Source organism: Haemaphysalis longicornis, unplaced genomic scaffold (genome assembly GCF_048455015.1).
Source record: "Haemaphysalis longicornis isolate Haplotype H1 unplaced genomic scaffold, Haemaphysalis longicornis Haplotype H1 scaffold_2, whole genome shotgun sequence".
NCBI classification, from domain to species: domain Eukaryota; kingdom Metazoa; phylum Arthropoda; class Arachnida; order Ixodida; family Ixodidae; genus Haemaphysalis; species Haemaphysalis longicornis.
In genome coordinates, this window is record NW_027526295.1 from 106,879,102 (window position 1) to 106,902,461 (window position 23,360).

Genomic DNA, 23,360 nt, shown 5'->3' on the forward strand with positions numbered 1-23,360 from the left:
ACTCGGAGTGTTTTAGTTTTTTCTTCACACTTGTGCGCCATTTACTTTTTGACCGTAGTGTGCACAGACACGATATTTACGGCCCCTATTTTTGCTTGCCAGGAGCAGCCCTCAGTCAAATTTGAACGCTCTAGCTCCATTACTTACGATAATACTGGCCCGCAAAGTACACAACAAAATGCGCTCTGAGCAAGATTTGGAAATTTATTACAAAAAATATGTGTTTTTCTAGCCAACGATATTTTGGGCACGAAATGTACACCACGCGTAAATTAAGCATAAAAATTACCATTCCCGCCGGATTAGTATACTTTTTGCTAGACGTCGCTAAATGTGGCCGCGGCGCATGGGCAGGTAGCGGCCGGGGTCCACGCGGGTGGGTTCCAAATTTTTTTTCAGTCGGCCAAAATTTTTTCCGCCGAAAATATTTGTGAATCCGCACATTACATACATGCGGGAATGAGGCAAAAAAAATTCAAGCGAATTGAAGAGGTCGACCAGCCATGCTTTGTTCGATCTTATCTGAAATGACCCATTTACAAAAGTTCAAAAATACATTTGTCACAACCTTGAAATAACATTAACCTGCAATAAAAGTTCTCATAGGCTCAGTGACAAAAAAAGGGGACATAAGAAACCACCTGGTAATATATTTTATGACTGACGCGAGAAATCTACCGGTATTAGTAGTACATTCAATTAACTGGAAGCCTATTTTCCCTGTCTGAAGATTTTCCCAAACGGGTTCGCGAACTTGGAAGCAATAGTGGAAAACCTAAGATGGGCTACGTGGCAGAAAGATATAATTGGTTTTTTATAATATAAAGGTTTACAAATTATTGTTTGGCTGGTAGAAACAAAAGGGTTAACGTTTTTGGCGGAACAAAAATATGAATTGTCAGACAATCATTTTCCGGTTATATAATAATAAAACTAAAAATTGTTGGAGCGTCCGTAATAACTCCACTGTGGAATTAGCATTAATCTATTCTCATCAACCATGTATTGAAACTTTGAGGGAAACGTGGGTAATAACTCATTATGTGATAGCGCGTGTCCCGTCTGGCTACCGTGCAGTCATAAATGGTCGCGATGGTCAAGGGGGCAGTGTTTGTGTGACTTAAAAGCATATCATAAGGAGCCATGAAGTCTCCTTATGATATGCTTATGATATGCACCAAGTTTTGTCCATTAGATTTATTGCTTCATAAACATTGGCTCCACTTTCAACGTAAACTTCTCTGCAGTAGGCTATATAATGAGTTAAACAGAGAATTGGTATGTGACTCACCAGCTACACCCAATCTGAACGGATGGCTCATTATGGGCCGATTTCGCGATTGACCGATACCGATGCCGACAAACTCTAGTGCAGAATAATAAAGGATTATAGGCTTGCAAAACGATGTAATTACTTTTGAATTTTGTGCATAATATTTTTATAGCCCTAAGGTTGGTGATGTAAACTCTGTAATCTGGGAGCTCCAACGCACAGGTAAACGTCGTAGAAGCACTGCGTACGGCACTGATCTGGCCGACGCTGCCTGATACAGTCATCGAGTGCGTTGGCCTGACACGGCACTACCCAACTGACATCATCGACGCTGCCACTTACGTGACCCTGTTTACCCAATGTTTAGCGAAGCGATTACAGCCAACCAGAACAAAAATCCGCCATGTTTCAGCGCGCACCAATAAAACCCGGGTGAGAACAGCGATGTTTGAGCAGTAATTCTGGGCAATCTAGGAATGTTTCGACATTAACCAAGTTTGCGAAAGTCACGTTTTTCAGGGAGCGGCTACCTCAGTCACCATACTAGTTTTAGTTTTAGACGGCTCATTATACGCCACTGCTCGCGTCACCAAACACACAATGGAGCAAGGGCTTTGAACATTTGGCTTAAAGGGGCACTGACAAAAAATTTTGCATCTTGTTTTTTTTTTGTTGCGATAAGTAGCTAGTGACCTACTTATAACCTGTAGAAACCTCATTTGCTTCAGCGTGCGACGGTTGTTTAATTAGAGGCATTGTCAATGCGGCCAGTCGCAGTTTCGGTTTCAGCGAGTGCCGCGAAACGATGGATTTTGTGGATTTTGTGTGAACAAAGCTGACCACGTGACCGTCGGAAGGATATCACAGAGCAGAGCCGCCGTAGCACTGTCGAATCCGCGTCGACGGCAGTTTCTGCGAATGCCCCACGTACTGATCTCGTGAGGCGCTTAATTAAAAAGCTACCGTGGATGTGACGCAGGCGCTGCGAGTGCAAATGCTACCGCGGCTAAAGAACGACGCGCGACGCTCGAGACGGTGGGTGGCAAGACGCGCGCTGGGAGCAGCCGGCCGGTCTGCCTACAGGTCCGCCTACAGATGTGTTCGGCTTAGCACTGCGGCGGATATTCGAGTGCCGCTCTCGTATGCGGGGCAGATGACAATTTTTAATGCAACCAGCCATCACATAATTAACTCCTTTCTCATGTAAGCCACCATGGTCGGGACTTGGGGACAATTTCGTGCAGCGGTAACAAGCTATCACTCGAGCTACCTGCGCCGGCCTGGGCCACTTCGCGGCCGTGGCCGCCGCCTGCACAGCGACCGTGCGGCTAGCTCAGTGGGCTTTTCGTGCCTCCGGCGCGTTTTCGCATCCAATGGTAATAAACAGTAATAGAAACAGAGTGCCTGGAATCGCTCTAGAACTTTGGTCGCGGCCAACTGCCCGATGAGCTGACGAAATCACGGCGCCTCCGCCACCAACGATCGGGTCGTTCGTTCTCGAGAGCAGAAGCTCCGCCCTCCGGCCCTGCGATTGGAGCGGCGAGCCGGGCGAGCCGGCGAAAAACGCCGGCAGTGCGGAAGCGGCAAACACAAACTCGTGACGTGTTTGGATGTTGTTTATTTACACATTATCCTGGGGATGTCGATTGCGCGTGGTCCTCTGCTGGCTGCTCGGTTGCGTTTCGCACACTTTAAAATTGATTTTAAATATGTTCTAGGCTGTATTCGCCGCTGATATTTTGCAGATGATGTATATGTGTTCCGACCAATCTATCTCCGAAGTTATCTCACCTTCAAAATTTTGTGTCAGTGCCCCTTTAAAGTGTAATTCACGGAATGTTTAACAAAACCATTTGCTGCCGGACACGGGCTGAGTTAATATTCAAAAGCAAAGCTTTTGAATAAATCAAACTTGTATTTTGCCCTCATGACCCTTTTGAATCACCCAGAATGGTGGTTTGAAGGCCGTCTGTGTAAAGGTTACCATAAATCTGTTTTATTACAGGAGGAGTTTTGGCGCATCATGGCGCTTCCATTCATTTGTGGACTCAATTTCTGAATAATTCCAGTTTAGCATGAGGCAACTTGACCGGACTGTATTGACAGGATATTTGCCTCTCAGATACAGATGGGAAAAGCTTTTCTCTGAAGCAGCGGGACCGCATTGGGTAAAGTCTTGCTTCATGCAGTTTTGATGCTATTAAGTTATTTGAAGGCTACACGAGAACGCAGGGTTTTTCTGAGTGAACGGTTGATATTTTTTCTCCACGAAGGCAATTACGCCTTTAACAAGCATTGACATATCTTCCATAATTTCTTGCTATAATCCTGTTTTTTTTTTTCAATTAAAAGGGTGCAGGTGTCGACATACAATTATTACTTTAATCTGTGTAATTCAGATTGCAGGGATGATGCTGATGCTCCTTTTTGAACAATGAAACAATTTACGTAAATGGTTTAGGACATTCTCAATGGATGTATCGAATCTTCTTTCTGACAACTAAGATACCCAGCTTACAGAATGTGGTGGTTTCGCAAGCGGCACTGAGGTTAACAAGAGAAAAAGACACTAAATAAGAAACTAAGACTAAACTAAACACATTTAAACAAATAGTTGAACTTTTAGTACAATTTAAAAAAAATAAAAGTGAAACAGTTAACCAGCATCAATATAGCGAATGCTTGCCCAATTAGGCATATCTCCCGAGAGATTTTGGTTGAGCATTTTCCCGGTGTTTAGACAGACTGTCTGTTTTAACGGTGGTATCCTGGCACACGGCCATGTCGAAATGGCAAGTGCTATTAAAATCAGTGTTTTTAAAAGTCAATATCGCCGTTCTCCGAAACAATCTTGTGCTAATATGGTCATGTCGTTGTCGGTAAACAAGACATATAACATGCTTGTAAACCAAAATGTAAGAAGAACTTCTGTGGCGGATGATATGCCTAGCGCCCTCCCAAACAGCGGCCCAATAAATGCCGAAGAGTCATCATATATTTCTACAGAACAGTTACGCGAGGGATACGCACAGGCGGGGACTCAGTATTGCAGACCACGCGAGCACGTGGCAAAAGCCACCGATGCGCACTCTGGAGGCCTGGCGCCTGTTGTCGAGACCGGCACTGCGCGCATGCGCGCCCTGTTTTACTAGCAGGCACGCAGATTTTCTTGCTTCCTGCAGCGGTGCTGAGATGGTCACTGAAGCACCGCAGAGCGACGCCTTTATAGCATTCCTTTCATTACAGTGGCACATTTGGGGCATAATTTCATGATTGCGCCGGCTTTGGCGCAAGTGCTCCTCGCGTCTTGATAAGCACTTGCTCGAAATGTTTTGTTTGTTTGTTCTTTCCTTTATCGGTTGTTTGTTTTGTGCGTTATCAGTCGATTCGGTTACTTTGATTTACCGAATGAAGCGTGTACGAAGCACCATCACGGGAATCCGCCCTACGGGCAGCGAAATGCCAGTGATATGAATCGCGAACCTTGTTCATCATGTTTGTCTTGTAAACTATTTGGCCACTAAACTTATTCAGCTCGCTATCCGCTGCCGACAAAGTAGGCGATTTGCAAGTTCTATAAAAGAAATTATTTCCTTTTTTTGATATCTACATCCTCACTTAAAAATGATAGCAAGACACACCCATGTAAATTGTCTGTTCGTTCTGCGCGCAGGCATTCGCAGAAATGGCACCTCGCGTTCCCTTCGAAGAACGCCGTAACATTATTCGCTACTTTTCGCCGTAATATTAATCGTTACTTACGGCCTTCCGAAGTTTTTTGTCACTAAGGAACGGGTGTTCAACCACCGAAAAACAATCAGCTTGTCCTCTTTCGTTGATGACCTTGTCCTTCTGCTCCGCCGGGAATCTGCAAGCCGGCCCTTTTCTGAGGAGGCGAAAAGAAAACGCTCAAGTGTGTTCGAGATTGCGGCGCATGTTAAACTTCGCCAGGTGGACAAAAATTAATCCGGAGCCCTCCACTACGGCGTGCCTCATCGCCTGTGTAGAGAGCACGCTTAAAACCTCATAATCAATAAATGCAAGCCGACCTTCTTTATACCCGTAGGGCATGAATTGCTTGGCTAACAGCATCTATTGACCTATTAGTAAGCCGGCAAATGTCTCCTTAAGGAATGAATTCAAAAACTAGCGAATAATCTTAGGGTGTTCTTCAATGGGAACCCTAGATATAATTTTTACGAATGCCGACGGGCAGAGCGAAATGAGAATTGATACGGATATAGTGCGTACGTTTCTACCATTTTTAAGTAAGGAAGTATACATAAAAAACTGAAATTATTTCTTTTATAAAACTTGCAAATCGCCTATTTATCGGCAGCGAAAAGCGAGCTGAAAGATAAGTTCAGTGGCCAAATAGTGTACAAAATAAACAAGATAAATAAATGTTCGCGATTCATATCGCTGCCATTTCGTTGTCCCTAGCGCGGCACTCCGTGATGGTGCTTCCTACGCACTTCATACGGTTACGCCGTTCGCAAGCCGCTAGTCTCATCATCTTTAACCGATAAAGCACAAAACAAACAGGCAAAACATTCCGAGCAAGTGTTTATCAAGACGCGAGGAGCACTTGCACCAAAGCCGGAGCAATCGTCAAATAATGCCCCAAACATGTCATCGGAATGAAAGGAATGCTACGAAGGCATCGCTCTGCGGTGGTTCAGTGACCGTTTCAGCACCGCTGCAGGAAGAAAGAAAATCTGCGTGTCTGCGAGTTAATCAGGACGCGCATGCGCGCCGCGCCGGTCTCGACAGCAGGCGCCCGGCCTCCAGAGTGCGCATCGGTGGCTGTTGCCACGCGCTCGCTTGGTCTGCAATATTAAGTCCCCGCCTGTACTATTATGGGCAATATGAAATGGAATACAGGGACGCGTGGAAAACCTACTCGAAAAAGACTCAGAGCGATACGCGGATGGCGCTGTGAAAAACAGAGGGGGTACGGAGGACGCTCTTCCGCTAACTGTTGCCACTCCCACCAGGCGGGAATTTCTAAAAAGCAGCAGCTTTCGTCATTTTGCGGATAACATGGTATCGTCCAAGCGCCGATAAGATGCACGGCGGGAATAGGAACAGTTGTTAGAACGGCTTCCGCCTTTCCACTTTGTTTCCGACGGTGGCCGTTGTGTATCACTGATAGCTCGGTCTGAGGGTGTTTTATATGCGTTCCTGTGTTCCCTTTCATATTGCTCATAATAGTACCCGACGATTGCAGAAGAGCCAGGGTCAAGCCAAAACATATGTAATAAAATAACCAGAGTATCTAAAGTTGCCGTCCTGTATCGCCAACTTCTAAACGTTTGCAAGCTTCTTGAACATATTACACACAGTGGCATTTCAAAATGAAGAAGTAACCAGAGTTTAATATTTCCACCCAACGTCAGCATGGCTTGAATTGGCTGTGCGTTTCAACAATGACACAATCGGTATCAACAACACACGACTTCGCAACGTTAGTAAGTAATGCATGACCAGCAGTTTTATTTTTTATGAATTCTTCAAATGCTTTTGACAAAGCACCGATTAAAAAGTAATTATTTAATTTAAAGAAAACTAAAAGGAATATTGATTGATTGATCGATTGTGGGGTTTAACGCGCCGACGCAATGCAGGCGATGAGGCGCGCCGTAGTGGAGGGCTCCGGATTAATTTTGACCACCTGGAGATCTTTATCGTGCGCCGAAATCTCGTATACACCGGCGTTTTTGCTTTTCGCCCCCATCAGAAAAGCGGCCGCCGCGGCCGGCAATCGAACCCGCGACCTCGCGCTCAGCAGCGCAACGCCTTAGCCACTGAGCCACCGCGGCGGGTCAACTAAAAGGAATAATGAACGAACAAGCTATGCATAGTCCTACTTAAGTAGCCAAGAACCATTAGTTGCTTTTAACAATCATTCTGTAAACTTGCCGTTTACTAAAGCGACCCGCAGTCTTGGCGCTGGATCCCCTTTTTCCTAATTTATTCTTGAACGATATAGTATGTGATATCACAGTAATTGGCGAAATTTATGCCTGCTCTTCCAAAGACAAATTTTTAATGAACTAGCGGCTTAACAATGCTGTTCCTTCGATGGAGGGTTTGTAAATGTCAATCAATTTTGGAGAAAATCGCAAGTCTCAATAAGTCAGGCAATAAAAAACATTTTCTGTGCCTATTACTAACGCATTCTCCCTGGAGCGGATTCTGAAAATAAGCTTCTGCAGTAGAAAGCAGAAAAAAAAAACCATACTGACATTCACTTGTGGGGCTCCCCACAAAACTGATTGATTGTAGGGTTTAACGCGCCGACGCAACACAGGCGATGAGGCGCGCCGTAGTGGAGGGCTCCGGATTAATTTTGACCACCTGGGGATCTTTATCGTGCGCCAAAATCTCGCACACACGGGCGTTTTTGCTTTTCGCCTCCATCAGAAAAGCGACCGCCGCGGCCGGGAATCGAACCCGCGACCTCGTGCTCAGCAGCGCAACGCCTTAGCCACTGAGCCACCGCGGCGGGTGCCCCCCACAAAACTATTTTCTTGCGAAGGGCTTTGAGACCTTCTCAACCGGTTCTCCTTCTTGCAAAGGAATACACACTGCTGCGAGTACTTGACTGCATTGATATTGCCAGGTATCAGTTCACTCAAGCTAATATTTTCACCTAAAAATGTCAGACAGAAATTTTACTTCATATATTACAGCTATAGACGAACCTCGGTCAGCGCACTAATTGTTAGACCAAGCTAAGCCTCACTCCAGAAAGCAACCGTATATCACGATTGAAACATTTCCACGAGATGAATAATGGACATTACAAAATAAATTGCAGAAGAATATTTTAATTTATTCATGTTACGCCCCTAAACGGCGCTATGATCACACAATAAGTTTGTAATGTATCCCAATAATAACTAGAAAAAATTCATTTTTTGCTTACACCGTTTTACCTACACAGCATAATAAGCGGCTAGGCAAAACCAGAAAGTTCCAAGATTGCGTGTGTATTTGCTTTGTTGTTACTGTCGAAAACACGAGCGATTGATTTATTCGGTTGGCTTTGGTTATGTTTTTATGTGTTTGTTTCTTCTATACAACGGGACTGATTGTTTCATCTGTTTCCTGTGTATTGTATGTTCACATTTCATATGTACTCACCTGTTAATGACACTCCAAGAGTAAATAAATACCTCAATAGGATAAAGAAACAAATATTCCCTACACTTAATCACTTCTTTTTGGAGCCACCGCAGAAGAGGCAAGTGCCACAGACACATCTGTATGTATGTGTAATAGATCGATGTGTTTGTAATAGGAATGTATTGCACGTATCTAACAATTCCCCACGAACTCGCTGCCCTTCATTTTTACCCCAAGGAGCCTCGACTGAAATAATTCTTCAATAAACCCACTTTTCTCTTACTGACTCACATTATTTTACGCTACATTCGTTTTTCTTTGCGATTTCAGTGCATACGGACTACAGGTGCTGCAACGAGTACGCACCATGCCCCGCCAGAATCAGGAAAATCTTGCCCCCTGCCAGCTGTTTCCTCAAAAAAGTCCTCGGAACTTGCAATTGATTTGGAGTCGTGCCAATTATAAAGCATGTGTTTTTACTCGTCCAGATTCCGGGCCGTCGAAAGTCTCCTTTCTTGCATTGAGCGAAAGTGATGCAATGTTCCTTTCTTTACTCAAGGCGTCTTGCAACAGTGGTCGTGAAGCCTTTCTTAAGCGCGTTTAGACTTAGACAACATATCCTCCAACACGTGTCGACGTGTTTTGTATTTTCGTCCCCGTTGCATCCTGGGGTGCAGTGCATCCGATGCGAGTGCGTCTATGCCGGGAAAACCGGCCGGTGTCCTCCTCCCGCTACACCGAAAGAGCAACAAGCACAGCAGGAAGGCCAACTCCGGATGTTTCGACGGGATGTTTGCGTGCCGAGACAGCGGGGCGCTCATCCTCGAGAGAGTGGCACGAACAACTGTAAGATATCGAAGGAAACGAGTGGCAATCGCGGAACTTTTCTTTTTGACTTCCTATAGAGATATTTGGCGGTGAATAAAAGCACGACACGGGTCCGTGTGGCCGTTCAATTCGCCGCTGACTTAGCCGCTTTTCTTCATTCATCCCGAAGGTAAGCGTTTACGTGAGTGTGTCTTAACTTTCTTAAACACACTTCAATTTGCTGACACAGATGTTAACATTGAGATTTTATTACTGAGGCCACCGTATTGATTGTTAGTGACCGTGAGTGAAGCGTTACAGACGCCATGCTGTTTTTTTTTATTGGAACCTAAATATAGTAAAGAATCCATGTAAGCCACCACTTCAATCCTTTATTCGTGCCGTAGAGTTTATTTGGCGGTTTTTGTCCCATTTTCTCGCAATGTGATATTATTGAAACATATTTCAAAAATCTCCCTTATGGCAGGGAACTTTGAAAAGAACGCTGTAAATGTCCAAAATAAGTTTTCCGAAAGGTGACCCGGACCGGTGTTTTTATCTTTCCAGTCTGCTGAGAAATACCTTAAAATATCCGGCGAAAATTTTATCTTCAGTAAAAAAGGGGTTAGCCGAGGGTGAGGATAATAGATAGTTTATTCTTTAAAATGTTACTTAAAAATCGCTAGACAAAAAGTAAAAATCACATTTAAACGACAATTTTTCTTTACTTTACCGCAAAGAATATAATATAGAGACCTTGCCGCAAATAATATAATATAGAGATTACTTTTTGTTTTGCTATCACCGCTGTGCAGGCAACATTTGCGCGAAACTCCTACAAGAAGGAAACCTACCAGCTTATAATATTTCTTGCAGGCGCGCTATGGAATGTACAAAAATTCCCCAAAAGTAAGACGGAGTTAGGCGCCTAAAAAAGAGGCTATGCGCGAGTTTTGTGAAGAATATGCTTTGCCTTCTCAGATTTCAAGTCTCGCGGGGTAATGTAAACTTTAGTTTGTGTATTTTTAAACGTTTGCAAATTTATGCGTCAAACGTTTTGCTCCAAGTTTCATCTGCCTCATGGGAAGGTGCGTGTGTGTAATCCAGCCGTTCTTAAGATTAGTGCATTGAGAACGCGGGGAAATACCAAACACAATGGGCGTTTTTCAATATCACACTTAAGATAACGCTTGCCGTCATCACGCTATAAAACAAAAGAAGGAAAAGCTATATATTTAGAAGAAAAACAAGCACTAGTTAAAGCGCATTCGCTGTTGTAAGTTTAATAATAATATTATGTTATAATATTACTTTTCGGGATTGTTGTTGTTGTTTCATTACTTTATTACTCCGTTCTCTAACATTCTGAAATAGTTTCTAGCCAGCGACACCCTATGCAATGTCCATTGGCTTTGAGGACACGTAAAAAAATAAATAATGAAAGCACAGGTAAATAATTCTTGTTGGTTTACAATTGCCGGTACCAGTGGCCTCTGCAGTAAATGTCTCAGTTATTTCTTTGATTATGGCGCATTTTTTACTTTATCCTGCAGTATAGTGAATGTATGATATCTATACTTAACAACTTTCTTCCTTGTTTTCGTATTTCACCATTGGAATCGTTTCGCCAAGTACACAAAAATAATGATTTCCGATAAACGCATACACAACTTTAGAACTGACATGCGTTTGTTGATGATAAATAGGAGGGTCACGAAGAGTTTGGTCGAAGATATGTCCCTCCAAAAACGCTAATATTTCAACGGTTTTACTGCAGGTACTCAAGATGGGATCCAAAATATTCTTCGGGCTGCTTGTAGCGGTCGTCTTGCTCGCTGCAGTCGCCGAAGGGCAGCGTGAGTGTCATTCTGTTGTTTTTAGAACCCTTATCATCATCATCGTGATCTTCACAATAAAGAGACCTCTCTGATTGACTTTAAAATACTCCTATCCCGCGCAGTCCGAATCTATTCTTTCTAGTCATTTTTTCTTATCTCTAGCAGCTTTCGGACTATCGCTTTTTCTAATTTTACTCAGGTCTCTTGCTGGGAACTTCATTTCGTAGATAGTCCACAGGTTGTCAGTTCTGCGTCCTAAAAGTTCACCTCCCTCGACTTTTAGCATAATTTTAGCTAGGCCATCATCCACCCGAGTGTGCTCCATAGTCATTGAATCTCGCTTTTTTCGGATGCTGTACATTTGCAATATTTCCATGGCTAGTTGGGACCACCTCGGGGTTCTTGCAAAGTTCTTAGTGAGCTCCCAAGACATTCTGAGCAATGAGACATCACCGGGTGTGGGCATTTGTTGGGTACTTTTGTATGACAAAATTAGCCTATTCAGCGCTTTGTCTGACTGCAAAATTCTCCCTTGCCCGTAATAATTGTATGCCTGATTTTTTTGCGGTGGTTTGTATCTAGACTCCGACCTTGCCCAATATGAATAGGATCATCTGTGACCTCAATTATTTGACTGAACATAATGAAAAAGGCGAATTCTCCATGTCTGTTTAACATCTATTTCGTCTTACTCCTATTTGTCCGTATACGTGCGAGAGGGCTTTGTGAATGCAATTACTGAAGTAATCCTGGCAGCTCTACTGTGTTACCACCAAAGTACAGGATTGTATCCGCAAATGTTGCGTAGAATTAAAGTTATTCTGCCATTTTTTAGAACAGCAGTTTTTTCAACATCTCGAAAATCGGTATTATTTATCATCACTATCATTTGTTTGAGATTCGTGATTATTCTACCGTCCCCATGTTCTGACCCTCTGTTCATTATCGTTGTGGCATTTTCCAATTTCATTTTGCTAATGCTGGAATCTCGCAAACCGAGGTACACAGTTCTCAACTGCTTCACCGAAGACGTTTTGTCAAAGCAAATAGCCATTTATCATTTCTTGTACTTTTATACCACTTATAATGTTCCTTACATTTTTAGGTTCATGTGGCAGTAAATCTGTGGTCACCTTTTGTTTTCACTTATTGTAGTCCCCTTTCCTTGGGTTCCCGCCTATCGGTATGGCTTCTTCGTAATATAGCCATCATGTGACTTTCTTCTCGTGCTCTTTTTGACTGCTCCACCAACTTAACTGGATTTCTATATCTTGGGTCTTGTCTTGTGTTTTCATTCGTTCATGTGTTCATCTATTTTGTTTGTTTATATTGTTCACCACTTTGATGTCCACGTTGCCGCCCTCTTATCGCTACTGCAGAATGTGACGTTTTCTTCCTTACACTCTGGCCTAAACATCATCTGCGATGTTATACAATATAAAAGTGATTTAAATTTCAAAATATATTATATGAAAAACGTAATACAAAGTCGTAACATATCTGCGCACTTACTCTCCGGTTACAGCCGTTGACTCGTTATCTTGAGCCATTGAACTCATTCATTGAAGGTTTGTTTTAGGGCTCTTCCTTAATATCATTATTTCTGTTCTTGCATACCGCGAATTGTACATTCCTCGAGCCTATGGCAACTGGTCGTGCGCTTGCCCAGCACGCCAACAACATGCACTACATAATTGTTGACGTGTATTTCAAATTATTTGAATTTTAATTTGACTGTTTTGTAATCTTTTTGGTCTTTTCGTTTCATTCGATTGAAACAGAGTGCATTCATTACCCTCCGTTTACTCCTCTTCGCAAATCTCAACAATACAATCTTTCCGCATTTCCGAATACTTATAGCAATGTTTCGTCCTCTGCCGTAGTTTCTCTTTCCCCCTTTGTATTTAACTCTCTTGCCAAAACTTTGTAATAGGTGTTTACCTTATTCATTATCTATTCGCCACCTTCGTAAAAGTGTCACCGAAATAACATTAGTGGTTCGTTGGTGCAAAAAGAATGGCTCATACCTACTCAGGGGGAATGGCCAAGAAATCTGCACGAACTGAGAGAAAAAATAGACACTGGTGCATAGGATTGCACAACTTACAACTTCAGCCTCCTCTTTTCCTTCATTACAGAGACTTTGACCATGTCTCGAATGATGAAGGATTATTTTTCATTGTTTGCAATATTGCTGTGAAAAAACAAATGTACTACAGTTTTTATTTACAAGAATATGCCCGATAGTAACTATTTCAAAGCCCTTAGCAGTTCTTTTAACATTACCTAGTGCTATAAAAACCTATATGAATACTACAATCTTCCCCTGAAGGACATCAAGCCGCTCTCACAAGGAGTATCGTTATAGTAAGGCGTTAAAAAGCGTCAGTGGTGCTGGTCGGGTGCCCGAGATTGCCAGCACCTTCTGTTGCTAATGTGACCATTACCTTGATGAGGGCCTTCACAGGTTCTCGGTAGTGAGCCAATTTAGTCCAGTTGTCATTTCTTAGGGACGCTTTGGTCGAAGAAGGCAGCCCGGTGGACACACCCTGTTCAGGATGTGACCAGAGCTAAGGCTAGTTGTACCCAAGATATATTCCTAGTATTTTTCCCCTGGCTAAACTAACGTGAGTAGTGCCTGGAGGTGTTATTTGTTTTTTGAACGTGGCAGTTCTCCCTACATGAAGTTAAGCACTCCGACGACAGGAACTAAACCCTGGCTTCCTGAATGAGCGCATGGTGTCTTAATCAGTAGCACAAGCTGGGCGCTTTCTTATATGGCCCTATAGCAAACAGGGTGTCGCCTATGGCCGCACTGCATGTTGAGGATATGACTCTTCAAAATGGACACTATTTCAATACGAGAATATTTGAAATATTTGTGACTTCTTCAATGAACAGTTGAAAAAGCAAATGTGAACGACTAATACACAATGAGTTCCTGATTGCAGCAGCTGATCGAATTGCTGTGATTGTGCACATTATTCACTTAGTGCCAAAAGCGAGATTTGCGGATGCGTGTGACTATGTGTCCACAAAAACTAGATGATGTGCAGGTCTTTAGGTGTAGTCTAATCTTAGCACAGATGGGAGTAAAGTATACCTGGGTTTCCCGCTCCTTGCGATTTTTCGCTCGCCCGATGCGCCGAGTTCCTGTGCATTCATTAAAACGCCGTAAGCTTTCTTCAACTCTCTTGCACTTTATGAGGAGAAGAACGATATGGTTCTCTTTTTTTCACTCTAAAAACAGAAACGTACTTGCAACGGTCCTAGCTTGCATTCAAGGGAGTCAGGATTGCTTAGTCATTGTTGCTTCAGCGTAATATACAACACGTCTTAATGCTCCGCCCAACTAAAGTGTCAATTTTCCCGCCGGCAGGCCCGGGTTGGTGTTACGTCTGCGTATAAGTAAATTTTTCTGCCTCTGATCACGCTTTCACCAGTTTGAATACTGTTTTGGTGTACGCCGAAGATGGTGCGTTATGCCTTGTGTAAGTAATTTTTAATGCATAATTCTCGACAAAAACTCTCAATATGTGCAGCGTCTACTTGCTCTCCTTTCACGGTAACAAGATCTGACTAATGTGCTTTTGTTTGCACAGGTGGTCGTCCAAGCCGACGCTGCGGCCCTGGGGAGGTGTTCAATCAGTGCGGCTCGGCCTGTCCCCGCGTCTGTGGACGTCCTCCGGCTCAGGCTTGCACGCTGCAATGTGTGGTCGGGTGCTTCTGTCGCCGGGGATTCATTCGGTCTCCAGGTGGTGGCTGCATTAGCGAGAGACAGTGTTTTGGCCGAGGATAAAATGTACGCTAATAAAAAATACCTTCTCCGGCAAGTCTAAGAAATGCTTTTCTTGACCTAACTGACAGCGGATTTTTCATTACAGGTTGTTGTACTTGTAGCAAGGCTTCATGCACTTCCTCATTGCAGAGCCGGAAATCTTAGTGTTTATAGCATATCGTCTCTAAGTGCAAAGAAAGGTGACAGGGTTCGTAGGAGAGCTGATGATTAATACACAGCAAGGAAAAGGTTACGGAAGGCAATCATTTGAGCAAACAGTTGAAGTTACATAAAAGGACGAAGAGGCAACACAACTGATAAGTGAGAAGCGCGTGTATATATTTATATTCCTCAGAGTAAAAGAGGGTGTGGAGAGCTGCACTTCACTGCTCCCTAGCTGGCGTATGCGCCCGATTTTCTACGCGACTCGTTCAAGCTTCCTGACGTATTGTGGGCAGTGCCGAAAAATGTAAAAAGATCACCTATAGTACTGCAAGTAACAAAATGGCGCATTCCATTGAGCGTTGTCGAGATTACAGTAAAGAGCAAAAAGGCGCGCCGGATGCTTGTTGTGCTGTTGTTGCCGTACGCTTGGCGTGTTTCAGGTAACCAAAGTAACAAGGCCCGGGTAAAAATCACCACAGTTTATATTTGAAGCCCTCTGAGAGTAAACTAGCAGCATGCATAAGGAAGATAAGTAACAAGGCACACACAAACTTACTTAAGTCTGATTTACCTCAAATCTTGTGTGGAAGCATGGAAATCTCGCTCATCGGCCGCGTAGGTGTCTCAGTTGATGGATTAACTTATGTTCAAGAAGGAAATCGAGTTGTGAACAAGTGTTGACTTCTGTTTAGCAGCGGAGCTATTTGGGCTGGAGTCCCAGCCGTGCCGGGCGTTGCTTAAAAATCTTCGCAGCGAAGTAGAGAGGAGAAACATTCTAGGCCAAGAAGTGTAAGAAAGTGGCATGGAGGCAAGGAGCCGACAATCACAAGTGGGGAGGAGGAATCACGGCGCAGATGATCGGGTGGGGAGCCGTGTCGGGCGAAGCGGAAAACGTGTCGCAGTAAAATGATGAAGAGGAATATAGTAGGCCAATAAGAGTGAGGGGTAGTGACGAGGAGCCCATATGACGACGAGCAAAAGTGGGGAGTGCGCGGCGTAGGCCGGTGCAGATGTTAGGGTTGGGAGGCGAGCGTGGGGGTAGGCTGCGCTTATTGATGACGTGAGCTCGGACGTGCAGGTGTTTTCCTAGTTGAGAGAGACGGCGTGCGCTCCGCGGCATCAGTGTACCATCAATCTGGTCAAAAGATGGGCAAACCGAAGAAAGGGATCCTTTCCTAGGGGAATCGGGGAGTCGGCGAAGGAGCGGGCAGAGGGAAGCCGATCGTGAGCGCGTCAAATGGCGTCGAGAAGGTTCGAAAATTCCGGGCGAACAGTGGAAAAGCTAGCTAAAAAGCAAAGTTAAAATTAGTAAAAACCTCAATCTCCGCTTTTGTTTCCAGTTTTTGCATCTCTATTACGCAGGCGGTTGACTTTTTCTCCGTTTTAATTCAACGCGCGTATTAAGCAGAAATTGGTCGAAGCGAGCATTATTTACGTCTACTGTTCCCTGAACAACAATGCCTAAAACCTTATATTCCATAATGCAGATATGTTCTTTGGAGCAGAGAAAAAATATTTATTATGGTACCACCAAGATGAATATTTCGTATACCTGGATTTGTCATGCATAAATACTTGGGGAAAAATTACTCCTACATATTTTAACTGCTAACCACACTCCACTTATCAAAGGTACCCATTAGATATGACTGTTTGGGTCCTCTATACATTAATAATATATCTTTTAATATGAAAAGAGTACTCAAGCTGAGCTGCACAAATCTGCTTTTTTTTACCAGCCCAGTGCTTAACGATGGGGCAAAATGGCGCGTTGTGAGGGTAGAAATGGTGTCTATTACAATTTGTAACAAAATGTGTCTGAACGGTAATGTTAATTTGTTTGTTCTTCCACCCGAGACTTTAATGCTTCATTAGTAAATACATTGGCCATTCCTATCATTGGCAGTTTTTTGAGCCTCTCAACTTCCTTCATTTTATTTCAGAGAAAAAAGGATGGAAACCATACCCCTCATTCCGCTGTTTGCTCATGAGATTGGTCTCAACCTACTTTATTAGATAAAACCCAGACAAAATATTCAAAAAATCTGTTCGTAATCAGTTATTGTTCTCGCCATTTCCGCATTATAATTACCATCACCATCCTATCTACGCCCACTGCAGGAAAAAGGCATCTCCCATTAATCCCAAATTACCTCGGTCCTGTGCTAACTGCGACCAAGTTATCCCCGCAAACCTCTTGATCTCCTCTGCCCATCTAACTTTCTGCCGCCCTCTGACACACTTGCCTTCTCTGGGGATCCACTCTGTTACCCTTAATGACCAACGGTTATCTTGCCTTCGCATTAGATGGCCTGTAACGTCCACTTCTTCTTCGTAATTTCTACTAATATCTCTTTAACACGAGTTTCTTCCCTGCCCACTCCGCTCTCTTCTCGTCCCTTAATTTTACACCTATGAATTTCCGTTCCATTGTTCTCTGAGTCGTCCGCAATTTACGTTGCACCCTCTTACTGAGCCTCCAAGTTTCTGCCACGTAGGTGAGTACCAGTAAGATGCAGCTTTCATACCATTTCTTCTTTAGGGACAATGGTAGGCTGCCATTCATTATCTTGGAATGCCTGCCGAATGCACTCCACCCCATTCTCATTCTTCTCTGCCTCATGGTTGGGATCCGGGGTCACAACGTGCCCTAAGTAGATATATTCGCTTACCACTTCCACTGCCTCGCCAGTTATCTCAAACCGCTGTGCTGTCCCAAGGTTATCGTCCATTGCTTTGATTTTCTGCATAATTATTTTGATGCGCACGGTTCTACTCTGTTTGTACAGTGCGGTTCGCAGCCACTGGAGACTGAGGGCCGTGGGTTAATTGGTGTATTCATGGGAGGTTGTGGCTATTACTACACCAGGGTGGCCAATCTTGTTCTGGTAAAGAAGTGCGTTGCCGGCGATGGTCGCCGGAGTCATGCCGCAACCCAAGCCTTTTTCTGCAATTGTACCTAAAGTTAGAAAAAGTAAACTTTCTGAGTTTTTTATAACTGCTCTAAGCACAAAACGCTTTGAGTTGCTATTTTGTTCGGCATGAAGGCAACAGTTCTTACTTTTTTTTCAAAATCACGACAATCGCTGTAATAAAGACGGGTAATGAGCAAACCACGCAAATCTTATTGACAAAGTGCACCTGACAGATTAAGTGTTTAAAATTTACAATGTACACTTTCGAGAAGCTTTTATAATTTTTGCTATTGTAACCGTAAAAAAAATGAAAAGTAATGCGACTCGCCGAATTCAGGCAGTGATCAGGAAACCAACAAAAACGCCCGTGTGTACGAGATTTCCGCGCACGTCAGAGATCTCCAGGTAATCAAAATTAACCCGGAACACTCCACTACGGTGCGCATCATCGCCTGCGTTGCGTGGACGCGTTAAACCATGCAATCAATCAATCATTCAATCAGGAACCAAATGGTACTGGCTGCGGTTCGTGTGCTAGGTGATTCGGCATGGTTATAGTGAAGTTCGCGAAGACTGCGCCGAATTACCAAATGCGATTGATACGATGAGAAGTAATTGTTTTCTACAACTATTTAGAAGATAATAATGCAAGCACAACGAATTAAATAAAAACTTCAAACTCCAGCATTCAGTTCAAGTGCGTACACATCAGTTGCGTGCTTGGAACTTTGATGCTAACTCTCTTGCACGAGTGTGAATTAACCAATTCAGCGACAGAGGCCAGGCCTTTCTTCCAGCCCCGCGATCTCAAAGTTGTCCAGCACGAAATCGCACACCTAACGACAGGTGTGAACCCTCAATCTATGTGTAGCTTCGGAGGCCTATCAATCACGGTAGGTCAGAAAAGACCCATTGTCTTTCCTGGATGCACCTAGCTAAAGTGCTCAGATATATCAATGCCTATTTTGGTGAAGTTCGTATTTTTTTAAACGTCGTAATCTTTCCCTCTCAAAAACATTCTTCTCAAGGAGGCGACCAGTTTTGGGTCGAACTCTCTCCCTCCGAGCTACATACAACCAACCTTCCACTCACACTTCCACCACTTGAGGTAGTCTTTCTGCCACAATAAAGGCTCCTCCTCCTTTTCCTGAACTTCTCTACCAGCATATGGGAGGAAATGTAGCGCATACGCACAGATGGCGCTTATAGCCACCTGCGATCAATTGCCATCTACAGTGTGCAAACCGAATGCAGATTACACACCTTGATCAGAACAACCGTTATTTTTTTTAACAGCGAAATGTACCGCAGTCGCAGCGATGTGGAGAGGGAATAGCCTAGAGAAGAGGAGAGCAAGCGCCAAATGCTCATGCAGCAAGTTGTAAGAACGCTTGAACTAACCCTTATGTAGGCAATGCTTCCCAAAACTACTAAACCTGGTGGGGATGCTTACACTTGCCAACATTGTTGAAACACGCTGCGATAAACATTAGCCGACCATCACTGACTTAATACCGCGAACGGTGATGTTAACAGCTTAGCTGCCTGGCGTTCCCAACTCGCAAGGCTATGCTTCCTAGGACTTTCAAAGCCAGCAGATCGACTCGCGTTTGCGCAAATTCATTCTTGCCACTGCCACGACGGTTGCAGGAAGCGTTTTTGCTTTTTCATTGCGTATATTTTTGTTTGTGATTGAAAAATTCAAGCAGCCACGTATTTATCATTCGTAGAACAATCACATATCGCCTATGTATTATGTCTCACCTCAAGTATGCTTTATCTTTTATTTTTCCCAAAAACATTCCGGTCAAAAATTGGCAGAAGATTTGCTAGCTTAAAACCGTTTGCCTATATCAGAGCTTCGTTCCACGGTTGTTTCATCTTGCTGCATTTGTGATGGACGCTTGCTATTCTCCCACCTAGTCCGTGTCCTCCTTACATTGCGGCGACCGCGCCACCACGTTTTGTCCCATGAAACCCACGACAAACTACAGCTTCGCTGTTTAAACTATTTACTGATGATTGATTGTGAATGGTATCTCCTTTGTAACGAGTTACCGGCGTGCCATCTCACCAAATAATCTATCTATGGTGTACAACTGGCCTAATTATAGCCTTGCTTTTAAGGCAGGCTCAAAATACATTTTGTCCTTCACCGGTGGCGGCTGTCCGAGGCAATATTGTGCTGTCTGATTTTCTTCAACCAGCATTCTAATCCTATTTTAGTGCGTATCCCTTTCCTCAAGCTGCGTTGATATTGTTGTGACTAATTTTAAAAGGGAAATGCGTGAAATGTACCGAAGTTCACCAGGTGGTGCACGAACGGCAAAGCCCCCAATTCCGCTTCCCACGCATATCAACAGCGGATGGTCGAACCGTTTTGTGGTGAACCAGTAACTGCTATTTCTTTTGACGGTTCAGTCCGCTTCGTCTTCAGCGGGCTCAAAAATTAACGGGTCGGGTTCAGGTTTGGTTCGGGAGAAAAATACCGGTTCGTTTCCGGTTCGACATCCTCATATAGACAAGTTTACGGAAAATGTCGAACTGTGTAGCGCCTTGCAACTCCGCAATAACGTAGATTTCAAGGAAGTTATATCTGCATAAGTTATGATAGCGTAAATCGAGATAATTGGGTGAACAAAATTTCGAAAAATGAATAGTGAGCGAAATATAAACAAAATTATGAAAAATTGCGAACCATGTAACGCCTTGCATTTCCACAATAACAAAAATTTCGAGGACATGCACCTGTAAGCGTTGAAGTAGCGTAAATGAAAATAATTGGTAGAACAGAATTTTGAAAAAAACTGAAAAAAAAGAAAAACATAGAAAGTGTTGAAAATGGCAAACCGATTAACGGGCTGCATTTGTACAATACTGGAGATTTCACGAGCGTTCAAACTGTAATCGTGATAATAATTTAGGGAGATAATTGGTCGAACGAATTTTTCAAAAACTCAAGAAATCGGAAGAATATTAAAAATACGGCAAATAAAAAATCGTGTAACGCCCTACATTTCCACAAAAATGCATTTATCCTGGAAGTTCCACCACCGGTAATCGATATATTAGCGTAAATGGGGATAATTGGTGGAACAGAATTTTGAAAAACAAAAAAAATTGAAAGAACGGAAAATCTGTTGCTGCGCAACGCCCTACCTTTGCACAATTAAGCCGATTTTGGGCAAGTTTCGCCTGTAATCGTTACAATAATGTAAGTGGCGGTAATTGGATGAGCAGAATTTTTTAAAATAAAAAAATATGTAATAATTTAATGGAAAAGGGCGATACGTGTAACCCTCTTCATTTACAAACAAAAAGCAGATATCGCGCAAGTAACACCTGTAATAGCTATAATAGCGTCCAATGAGATAGTTGGTGGGACAGGACTTAGAAAAGCCGAAAAAGTAGTCTGCAGAAAACTCTCACTCAAGACAGGGGGCATAAGAAGGCTACGCATTACTTCACAACTCTCTGAATTTCTGCAGATTTTCGAATAGAATTTTCCGTTTTTATTCGGAGTAGTTCAAGCGCAAGTAATTCGTGCGTTTTGCCATGATTCGGAATAATTTTATTCCCCGTTCTTGCCTTTGTACATTACCAGCTTCACAATAATGAAGACTGGTAAGTGGGCTGTTCATTCCAGGAGTAAGGGTAATGAAGTTGTCTCGCCGAGTTTATGTCCTAAACATTCGCTTGAAATTCTCGGTAAACAGTGCCTGCATTTGTCAACTTCCTGGTCCCACCATCTTGTGTATATGCGCTGTTTTTTTTTTCAATACGGGTAACAGCCACCTAGCTCGCTATCAGTACTGTGATATGTTTTAGACAAATCTGTAACCCGAATACTAAGAGGTCGACAGAGGAGTGGACTCGAAGAGGAAGAAGAGAATGAGGTGAATGTAAAATGAGTCCCACTTCTATTTTATCTTAGTTTGAATTCGTAAGCTTCCTCAACAGTGGAACCACCATCACACTTGGGCAATCCCCCAGAGCGACTACTTCCATTCTTGTTATGGCTGCAACCAACCACCAACTGGACCGTTGTTTGGCCTCCATGTGAACTCGTCTGCGGGGTATATTCAACGACATAAAAGCAACTGTGGCCGACACTGGGTTGAAAATTGTTCTCTGCAACGTAAGGGAACCTGTATTTCTGAGCACCACACCGCTCTGAAGCCAACGGGTTAGCTGAGGGAGCTATACGCGATATCAAGCAGTTTATTTCTTCTTATCCAGATTTGAAAAGGGGCAGGAAATGAGCGCTATAGCCAGCGGTTGCCAGAGCTCTATAGCCAGCGTGCGCACCTAGGACGTGGATTGAAAAGCAATAAGCTCGAACCAGACACTGAAGTGCCACGACAGCATGAAAAATAAAGATTAGCCATTCCACTACGAGAAGTTGAGTGACACGCGAAGCAGTTGTGCAAATGACACAGAGGCAACAAAGCGTTTTCAACAAACGTAGAAATGTAGGTATTATTTATGAACGTGCATTAGACAGCGCAACTTACGCATTAGTGTTGCAAAAGGTATGAAAACTTAGAAAAGGGGTCAAAGTGCTCTACTTCAAGGCGTAGGCGTTTTAGGGGCGAAGCTCCTAAAGCCATGGGTCTGTCCATCCCTTGTGTCTCGTGGTACGTGACTGCCGCATGCTTTCGGAGATGTCGCAAAGTGGGCCGCGTTGCACGCGCAAGAACCGGCTGCAACCGGCAGCGCAAACTCGGCACCGGGAGCGCGAGCTTGTCTGTGTTCGCCAACGGAGGCGCGAGCGCACGTGCACTGCGACGGGGAGATCACGCAAGAGATCACGCCACGAACGCAGGCAGTCGTTCTCGGAGATCGAACGAGAAGCAAGGACCTTTGATCGTTTCCTCTCGTCTTGTTCGGGCACAAGTTCGCCCTAAATAAAAGTTCTTTCTTTACCGTTGTGTCCCATCCTACGTGACAAATTGTGGTAGGTGCGGGGTAGTCCTCGATGGCGCGGGGTCTTTCACCAGGTCTGGGCCTGGGAGCATTGACTCTGAAAATAAAAGTTGATTTGTACAATGTACGCACACAGTCTTACGCCTGTCTTAATGAGGTAATGGGCGAACTTTCACGGGAGAGTTACGGTTACCGATGATCTCCCCCTCTCGAGCTTCGCCCCACTTATCTTCATTCATTCCGTGGATATGGCGTGATTTTTTTTGGTTGTGCCAATTAAAAATGGACAACACACCAGCCTTATAACACTCTCTTGTGAAATATATTACAAGGCAAGAATAAATAGTACAAGCGGCTGTCGTATTGTACCCACAAAGACAGAAAATGGATAGAAAGGATTCGAGCCACGAGGAAACGAATCCTACCTAGTCGCTTAAGAGCCCTCGGATAGCAAGAACTCAAAGGAAAGAAAACGAGACTGTGAACTCTAATGAAGCCGAAAAGTGAAAACGGCCATGAGTTTGAGC